Raw genomic sequence first — 11,497 nt, forward strand, 5'->3', positions numbered from 1 at the left:
CCTCTTAGGATTTCCCCATAGTATTGTGTATTGATAATTTGTGATATTATTATTGGTGGGATGATTCCATGGGTGATCTTGATGATGGGAGGTTCTTGATAATTATGGTGTTCTTGATGATTATATGGTGTTCTTGATGTTCTTAATGATTATATGATGTTCTTGATATTTGTATGATATTCCTACCGAATCTTGATTTTAGAAGATGAACTGTGTTCTTGTTGATTTAAAAATAATTAGAACCCTAGGTTATGTCGTGGAATTCGTATGGTATTATTCTTGGTATATTGGGTGGGAATTCGCATGATTGGGCGTTGATTATATTTAGAAAAGCATGATAGGTTATGTGCCGTACGTTTCTTGAGTTTGATCTGTTAATTGTCTACGTGTGTTATCAATTGCGTTTGAAAGTGTCTAAGCATGGTTTCGGGTTCCACAAAGGTTCCCGGGGCGTTTTTGGTGAAAAAGAGTCAGTGGGGGGTAGGTGGGGGTAGGGGACCCGCCACCTACCCACGGCCAAAGGAGGCCTCGCCGGCAGCGGGCAGCCGGCGGGCGGACAGCTGCCCGCCGGGCACCCGCTGCCCGGAACAGTGCCGCCGGCGGGTGACCCCTCACCCACCGGCTACCCGCTGGTTTGTACCCCACCTTGGGATTTTGGCTTCCCCGTTTGATGTCCCCCGACCCTCGTGGTGTCCCAACGGACTCCGTCTATCGTGCATATGTCTAGTTTGATATTTCGGGTACCGTTCGTAGGTTGTATGAGTCTTATATATTGCATGTTAGTTGAATTGGTATCCCGTTGACCTAGGTGAAAGAAGTATGAACCCCTTAGGATTATTCTTAGTATGTGAAGGAACACGCATAGGTTTTGTTATACGTTTTCTCCCCCTTCCCAATGTGTTAAATGTGGGTTGTATGTGCTTGCTATGTGTTTATGTGTGCATGTTACCCCGATGTGGTTGAGATCAATCGGGCTATACGGGCAGTTGAATGGGTTGAGAACCATCCCAACTGTTAACCAGGCTGGTAGAGACCGGTCAGGTATATAAATATTATATAGGACAAAGGTCCACTATACGGGCAGTTGAATGGGTTGAGAACCATCCCAACTGTTAACCAGGCTGGTAGAGACCGGTCAGGTATATAAATATTATATAGGACAGAGGTCCACTATACGGGCAGTTGAATGGGTTGAGAACCATCCCAACTGTTAACCAGGCTGGTAAAGACCGGTCAGGTATATAAATATTATATAGAGCTGCGGTTCATCGGTCGGTTGCGATCGACCCCTCCGTATTGTGAGACGGGGCAGGGTGCTGCGGGGCCGTGTCAGAGCTATATGCACTGACCCTCATGTATGGGCATGCGATTGGTCCTGTGGCGCCAACAAAGTGTGCTATGTGATGAGATGAGAAGAATTGATGATATGACTGTTATGGAAACGTGACCATAGGGCTCTTGCTAGTAATGCTTAATTATGATTATTGGTCGTGCTTATCTATAACTGTGCCCTATGTGAGAATTGTATATGCTTGATTATGACTGTTGATTGTGTGTACCCCTATTTGTCGAGTCGGTTCCCTGATTTGAAAGCTAGAGTCTCTTAGGATATATCTTCATGCTTCGAAATGACTTTTCGTATATCTATGTATATAACTATATGTATTGTATTTCAACGCGTTGGAGTGGGTTACCAGCATCTCTCGCTGAACAGATATATTTGGCTTTCAAGCATAGAAGAATAAGTCATTGGAGCGCGCTAGAACTTGGAGCATAGAAGTAGATAGTTTCCCTTTCGGCCTGCGTGCCATGCTTATGCATTTACATTATTGAGGATATTAGTTAGTTAGCCTGTGCACCTGAGTTCTCTAGCTCAGGTGTGGCATAGCACCCCGTACTCTTGTATTATGTTTTGAGATTTAATGAGATTTCACCTTTATTTTATAAGTTTTAAATGTCTTGAAAATCTGGGGTGTTACACAAACACCCTAATATCTAGTGGTTAGAGACCTTAGGACAAAGAGTGTATGTGTGTGTCAGTACTATTTAGTTGTTGGTCCATGAAGTGTGCTGGCAGTTTTGTCACTTATCACTGCACACGACAAGGCATTTAATGATAGTTTGACTTAGAGATTTGTTCCTAGGACTCCTTTTGTCCCTAAACAAATATCGCACATACAATATTTTGAAATATTCATGCTCAGAGAATATCTCTGGCTAGTTCTCACGATCTGTTGATATTGAGATCAACTCGTATGCGCTCTTGATTGGTTGACTCTACCAATCGTCCAAACAATCAACGAATGACTTTGTCTTAATCATTCGTCCTTGACACTCTTCAAAAGGCAGACCCTTCTATGATTCGGTCACTTGCAACCTTTTGGTCTTCAGATTCTTCAAGTCTTCAACTCTTCTTGTCTTGATTCGTCCTCACTTGCTGCTGATGATTCGTTATATAGGACGACTCGACTAGTTCTTCTTATAATTACATAGATTTGAGTACAACGAGTTGAGGTTTACTTAACTCGGGCCTGAGACTTGAATTATAATCTAACTTAAAGACGAATTGAGGGGAGGGAGGGGGGGGGGTGTTCTAAGTTCCTAAGCTTGGTATCATCAAAATCTAATCAATATATATATATATATATATATATATATATATATATATGTATGTATGTATGTATGTATGTATGTATGTATGTATGTATGGTCGTGCGTCCATGAGAACCACCCTTAATATGAGAACGTGAGTACTAATCTAGACCATTAAATCAGAATGATGCACAACTGAGATTAAAATGAACAAATCACACGGATTAAGGAAACAAATATCTTTAAAATATTAGAAAATGTACGGTTATAGGTAAATTAGTCATATTAAAAATTGTACATTCCTATATAGAATTTCGTGCATTCCTATATCAAATGTCGTGCATCGATAACTCTTTGGTAGTGCATTCAAACACTGCCAAAAAATCCTACGATGGACATCCCAATGTCCTACGATGCATCGCACTAAGTGCACTTCTCACTCGCCTGCGATGCACAACTCACAACACTGGGTTGCACAATCAACACACCCGAATTCACAACCGTACTACCCAGACATGTGTACATATATACCAACATCTAAATATAGGCAATATTATACTCAAAAGAATGAGCAAAAAAAATAAAAAACATATTAATCGCTTTCTATGGACAAACACTCGATCGATGATGAAAAAATCGTAGCTCCAAACACAACGGTGATGATCCAAGAAAATAGAAAACAAATTTGGCCAACGATTACACATGCGTTCACACTTTTAAAAAGAAATAGAAAAAGATACTACTACCCCACTTTAACAAAAAAAAAAAAAAAAAAAAAAAAAAAAAAAAAAAAAAAAAAAAAAAAACGATTAATCCATGTCATCTTAGGGACAAATGCGAAGGAGGTCTCCATGTAAAAAATGGCCAAGGGTGAAGTCTCAGTTATTGATATAACCAAAATCAACAGCCTAGAATGAAGAAAACTTAAAAAAAAAAAATGCGGTGACATTATAGTATTTTGTGTAAGTTCTAAAATGCGTAAGTTTATAGCTTAATGTGTAAACTTATGGCTTTAGGTGTCTAAGTTTAAAGCTTAAAGTGCTTAAGGTGCGTAAGTTTATAGCTTAAGGTGCGTATATTTAAAGCTTAAGGTGTGTCACTTTCTAATTTAAGATGCATCAGTTTAACTCTTAAGGTGTGTATGTTTAAATCTTAAGGTGTATTATTTTCCAGCTTAAGGTGCATAAGTTTGAAGCTTAAAGAGCATCAATTCGAGATACTTGATCAATCGCATCCATGTTGTCAGGAAACGCGTTTAAAAAAAAAAATCCTTCATTTTGAGCTGTTGATCTAGATTAGACCAAGAGAACTACAAATTTTAAAGCGCAAGTAAAATATGTTAAAAGTGCAATTAACAAGTGCATGATTGTATGTGTGCAAGCTAGTAAACGGTGCAAGTAAAATCACTTAAAAGTGCAACCTTTTACACTATAGAGTGCAATCAAGTAATTTACCTTTCACATTGGTGTAACTAATGATAAAGTTTGGTGCACTTAATATTGTTATACACTATTAGAAGCTTTTACAGTTTTACTTGCACCGTTAACACATTTTATTTGCACTATTTTTGTACTCTATGAAGTCGTTACTTGCACTTTTAACACATGTGACTTGCATTTCAAAGTTTTAGTTATTTACAAAAACTAGTATTTGCACCCGTGCGATGCACGGAATGAATTTGTTGTAATATTGTAAGAATACATGAATCGATATATAATTATTTAAATTAGAACATCCAATATTATATAGTGCAATTAAAGATATGGTTTGCATCGTTTATATATTTTGATGTTATTATTGTTTGAATTTGTGTAAATAATTGCTCAAATTAATAGCTAATGTCTAGATGTACACATATGGTGCTATAACTTTGAAGATTTTATTTATCATTATTTAGTATTTTCATAAATTAGGCAAATGTGCTCGTTCTCTAACAACTCAGTTATAGAAATGAATTGGTATCCTTATTCATTTGTATGGAAGATATATTTTTTTGTCAAGATATATAACAATTTTTTTCATTTAAAAAAAAAAAACTTAATATCCCCGATTATATTTACACATTATTGAAACCTCTTTGTAGACGACATTGGTAGTGACAACGCAATCTTGTTCATCTTCGTCTAGAGCTAACACCTTCAATTCATCGGGACGGGTTATTTGGGTTAAAATATATAATGGTAGAATATTACTCAATTAGTTATCCTTTTATATTTTCAGTCAATTAGTGATATCAAATTCATTTTCAGCAAATTATTTTTTTTATTTTCAGTCAATTGGTCAATTAGAATATCAAATGCAGTGATATTTTTACCTAATTTTCGTTCCATTTTTAATTGATGATGTAGATATTATTATTGAAATATTTCCGTTCCATTTTTAATTTACCTTTACTATTGTTTAAAATATGCATTTACTATTGATAATGTAGAATATTATTATTGAAATATTTTTTCCTCAAATTTTTAATTTTCATTCCATTTTTAATTAAAATGCAATGATCTGACCAGTTATTTGTCTTTTTTTAGTCAATTATGAATCATTTTTTATTTGCAGTCAATTATTAATATTCATTTCATTTTATATTTTCAGTCAATTAGTAATATTAGATTCATTTTCAGTCAATTATTTCTTTTATTTTCAGTCAATTAGAATATAGATGTAGTGATATTTTTACCTAATTTCCGTTACATTTTAATTTGATGATTTTTAATTTACATTTACTATTTTTTAAAATATTTCTTTACTACTTGATGATGTAAAATATTATTACTGAAATATTTCCTTTCCATTTTTAATTTTCCTTTACTTCTAAAAAAAGAAAAAAAAAAAAAAAAAAACTTTGGACTTATCACTACTTGCCCACAGTGATGGGCAAACAATTATGTTTGTAAATATTTTCAAGAGCTCCTCTTTCCAAATTATCCCACATCATTCTTCTTATTTTTTTCTAATTTTAATTTTAGTTTGTATATTGTTTTGTTTGGATGATGATGATGATTATTATTATTATTATTTGATTATTTAAGATTTAAAAAAATTGAGATTGACAAATTCACCAAAATTTTAACAAATTCGCCATTTTAACAATTTATCTTTAAGCAAAACACCAAAAATGTTATTTAATAACTCAATAATTTGCTCTAAACTGCTAAAAACTAAAACAACACATACATTTTGTGTTAATTTTACCCAACACCCACTAATAATAAATAAATAATAAATAATAAATACAGTAATAAATAATGAATAAAAACTAAAATAAGAAGACAAAGCTAAGGTTTCTTAAATAAGAACCTTTTGACTTCTCAATACTTGCAACATTGATTGGCAAACAATTATGTTTGTACCTCTTATATAGAGGAGCTCAAGAGCACATCTTTTCAAACATTTTCAATGTGGGATCAAAATAATCTCATATCATTTACAAAGGGAGCATGTAGCTCCCCTTTGTCTTATTTTATTTATTTATTTTTTGTTAATTTTAATTTTATTTTGTATATAGTTTTGTTTGGATTATTATTATTGTTGTTGCTGTTGTTGTTGTCGTGTGGTTGTAATTTGATTATTTGGCAAATTCGATAAAATTTTAACAAATTCGCATATTTAATATTTTATATTTAATCAAAACACCAAAAATATTATTTAATAACTTAGCAATTTGCTTCAACCTCTTAAAAACTAAAACAATACATATACATTTTGGGTTAATCTTTCCCAAACCCCCTAATAAATTAAAACAATTTTAAAAAAAACTAAAATAACAAACCACTAAGATAAGTTTCATTAAATAAGAGCCTTTTGAGTCGTTGAGCTCAATAGGTTGAGAAAGTTTATATGAACAGATATTATATGTAACAGGGTCAATCGAATAGTCATGCTGTGGAACTGTGTCCACCTTGCAAGGTAGACACAATTCTATGTTAATAATTACTGAACATATGTTCATAATTATAAAGCTATATATTCATAATCTTTGAACCTCATATTTATAATTATTGAACTCTATATTCACAATTACAAAACTATATGTTCATAATTACTGAATTATATGTTAATAATTATAAAGCTATATATTCATAATTTTTGAACTTCATATTCACAATTATTGAATCTCTATATTCATAATTACATAACTATATGTTCATAATTATGTTCACAACACTATGTTCATAATTATAGAACTATATATTCATAATTATGAACAATTTTGGAACCGTATCTACCATGCAAGGTAGACACAGTTTCACAACATAATTTGTCGGGTCAGTAGTACTCAAAAATAAAATAGGAGCCTTTGGACTTCTCAATACTTGCCCACATTGATGGTCAAACAATTATGTTTGTAAGAGAAGCATTGCTCCTATTATATAGAGGAGCTCAAGAGCCCATCAGCTCTTTCCAAACATTTTCAATGTGGATCAAAATGATCCAACATCATTTACAAAGGGAGTCCGTGGCTCCCTTTTGTCTTCTTCTTATTAATTGTAATTTTATTTTGTATATCGTTTTGTTTGGGTGATGATGATGATGATGATGATTTTAATACATATCAATTAGTTTATACTATAAATATTAATAAAATTACCGATATATATTTATAATTTATATATGGGAAAATGGTACTTTTTCTCCCTAAGTTATATACTTATAGCATTTTTTTCCCCTCAATTATTTATGTAAGCACATTAGCCCTCTCAATTATTTTAAAAGTGGTGGGTTTTCCCCCTGATATATTAAATTGACATTTCTACCCTTAAAGTAAACACTTTATTTATTTTACTTCTCCAACAAATTATTGTGTATATGTAGAAATGACCACGGTTCGGTTCGAACTAAACCGGACACTATAGCAATCGAGTTAAAACTTTTCAGTTATGATTCAGATCTAGAACCCAATATTTGAATTTCAATTTATTAAATTTATGAACCAAAAAAACTGGATCATGAACCATTTACCGGCGGTTCTGGATCCGGTTCGCGATTTTGAACCGTCTTTATTTTAAAATTTTATTTTATTTTTTATTTTAAAATAGTCTTAATTCAACAATAAATGTATTTTATTTTTTCAGTTCGGAACATGAACCGACCATTCCGGTTTGCGATTTTAATAAACTCTAAATATCGCGTTTTGATTCTAAATTGTAATTGGAATATTTTGGTTTGGTTGCTATAGTATCTGTTTGGTTTGAACCAAATTATAGTAATAATTTGTTGGAGAAGAAAAATAAATGAAATATTTATTTTAAGGGTAAATATGTCCATTTAACATTTTAGGGGGGAAAAGAGCCACTTAAATAATTTAGGGGGAAAAAGTGCTATAAGTAATAACTCACGGGAAAAAAGTGTCATTTTCCCTTTATATATTTCATGACATTTCCAATCAAATATTAATTATTATTTCCTTTTGTAATTGGACTAATTTTCATTCCATTTTTATTTTCAATCAATGATTCTTTTTTATTACATATTAAGTAGTTATTTATTAATAACACATTTCTTTATTTTCAGTAATATATTCTGATCTATTTTAATCAAGTATTAATTATCATTTTATTTTTTAATTAGCCTAATTTTCATGTCATTTTTATTACCAACGAATAATTCTTTTTAATATATATTAATTATATTAGATAATTATTAATATAATGTTTTTTATTTCCAGTAAATTATTAATAACAGATACTTTTTTCCAATTTACATATACAATAGTTAATCCGTTTCCTTTCCTACATAGTTAATATGGGGATCATTTTTTTTTATTAAATATATATTATACCATAATTTATGTATTTTGTGGCATTTTTAATCACTGTCAATTATTTTTTCAATTTACCTATACTATTGTTTGGGCTATCTAGCCATTTTTCTTTTTCATTTGAGTTAATTTGAAATTATTTTTAATTTTTAATTAAGTATTAATAATCATTACATTTTTCAGTTGTGCTAATTTTCATGTCATTTCTATTCTTAGTCAAATATTGTTTTAATACATATCAATTAGTTTATACTATAAATATTAATATAATTGTCGATATATATTTTGAATTTATATATTTCATGTCATTTTCAATCAAATATTAATTATTATTTTCTTTTCTAATTGGAGTAATTTTCATTCCATTTTTATTTTCAATCAATGATTTTTTTTTATTGCATATTAATTAGTTATTTATTAATAACATATTTCTTTATTTCCAGTAATATATTGTAATCCATTTTAATCAAGTATTAATTATCATTTTCTTTTCCAATTGGCCTAATTTTCATGTCATTTTTATTACCAATCAATAATTCCTTTTTAATACATATTAATTAGATAATTATTAATATAATTTTTTTTATTTCCAGTAAATTATTAAATATTATTTCCAATTTACATATACTATTGTTAATCCATTTCATTTTCGACATTGTTAATTTGGAAATCTTTTTTAAAAAATATATCATAATTTGTATATTTCGTGTCATTTTTAATATCAGTCAATTATTTTATACTTTCTCAACTTACTGAAACACAAAGAACCAATAACACCTCCATTAAGGCTCGAACTTACAACCTTCCAAATGGAAGTCCAACCCAGATACCATTAGACCACATAGTCTTGGTACATATCAATTAATTTATACTATAATTATTAATATAATTGTCGATATATATTTAGAATTTATATATTTTATGCCATTTTTAATCAAATATTAATTATCATTTTCTTTTTCAATTGGTCTAATTTGCATGCCATTTTTATTCTCAGTCAATGATTTTTTAATACATATTAATTAGTTAATTATTAATGACATATTTATATATTTTTTTATTTCCAGTAATATATTCTGTGTCATTTTTAATCAAGTATTAATTATCATTTCCTTTTCAAATTGATCTACTTTTCATGCCATTTTTATTCTCAGTCAATGATTCTTTTAAATACATATTAATTAGTTAATTATTAATAACAATTTTTTTTTAATATTTCTATGTTGAAGTGATTTTATGATACTAACAACTATTATTGTAAATAAGTTTCATGTGTAAATACGATATGTAACCTTTATTTATTTTAAAGTTTTGTTGTGTAATAACTATATAGGAAACATTGCGATATTACAACTGAAAAAAAAATACTATTATTTTATTGATTTCCAAAAACATACTATCAATTAAATAAGATTTGATATTTAAAATGGGTAATTAGCCAAAATAATAAACTTTTAATACACTGTTTTAAAATAACAAATTATTACAAACATCTTAGTAAACAACAAAAGAAAATCTATATTCTCATTTATCAGTAATTCTGATTACAGTAAGACTAATTAATCTATATACTAATTGTGCAAGTTAGGTGTTTCCACATCCTTTACTAACATCCATGTTAATTTGTCCAATGTCTGAACTCACGACTCATCTGTATAATCTTCATCACAATTAAATTAAAAAGAATATGATAGTTGTTAATCCATCCAATGTCTGAACTCATAAATACAATCTTCATCACAATAAAATAAAAAAGAATATTATGATAAAGAATTGGATATGATACATCTACAATTCAATTTTCATGCATGAAATATATTCACAAAATAAAAAAAAATAAAGTAATTAATAAATATAATATACAAACAACTTGCTAAAGTGCTTACCTGAAATAGTTGCGAAATATTGTATTTTTTAAAAAATAAAACTACCAATAAAATATACTTTATTAAATTTATATACTACTTTTTCAATATATGCAATTGCATGTATATTAATAAGAACTAAATATGAAACTTTTAATTTTCATTTACATGATTGTATAGTAAATTCTGTATGGTACTACACAACAAAGGAATAATCGTTATTCACAGAGATTGAACAATGTTATTGATACATCAACAAACTAAGCCTAAAATTATTCAGAAAAAAAATACAGTATTAATATATATATATATATATATATATATATATATATATGAATCTTAAAAATATAATGGTAGTGAATATAAACATGGAAAAAAAATTAATACACATATATTTACGATTCGCACTCTTTTGAGTTGTCATCCCCACAATTAAAATTAAGCATGTCTAATTATGCCTAATATATTGAATGTTAATGGTCATAATTAAAATTAAATATTCACCATAATTAAATTTAACCAATATAATAATATATTCTGCACGGTAAATGTTATTAGGCATGTCTAATTATGCCTGATATATTGAAGTCCTATAATACACGAAAATAGGAATAGTGGAATACTATTAGGATGTAAATGGAGATGAATATAAAATTACTATAATTTGATTTGATTTGAGTCTGATTATGCCTAATATATTGAAGTCCTATAATACACGGAAATAGGAATATATCTAATATAAATGGAGATGAATATAAAATTACTATAATTTGATTTGAATATAATGGCATATAATAATATCTATATATAAATAATGGATGATATTACATAAATGTCTCTAAGTTTTGAGGGAAAAATTTATAGATTAGGATTATTGTTATGCGTGTACATACATATATTTGATTTGGACTTGTGTACCAAGGCTCAATATAATAAAATGGGCTATGAAGATATCATGTCAAAATTGTAGCTTAAAGAATATAATATAAATTAGGCAAAATAATTTATTTATTTAAGGTAGAAAATACTAATTTAAAAGGAAAGAATAATAATTTAGTTATTTATTTAAGTTAATAGCATCATCATTATTATTATTATATTATATTATACTACGGATATATATATATATATATACATATATATATATATATATATATATATATATATATTAATTATAAAAAATGCTGTAAAATAAACTATGCTTGTTAAAAAAAACATAGAAACTTGAATGGCATGTACAAATCTCGAAATTAACATACTAACTCTAAGTTTCAGAAAATCT

This window comes from Ipomoea nil, unplaced genomic scaffold (genome assembly GCF_001879475.1).
Source record: "Ipomoea nil cultivar Tokyo-kokei standard unplaced genomic scaffold, Asagao_1.1 scaffold0925, whole genome shotgun sequence".
NCBI classification, from domain to species: Eukaryota; Viridiplantae; Streptophyta; class Magnoliopsida; order Solanales; family Convolvulaceae; genus Ipomoea; species Ipomoea nil.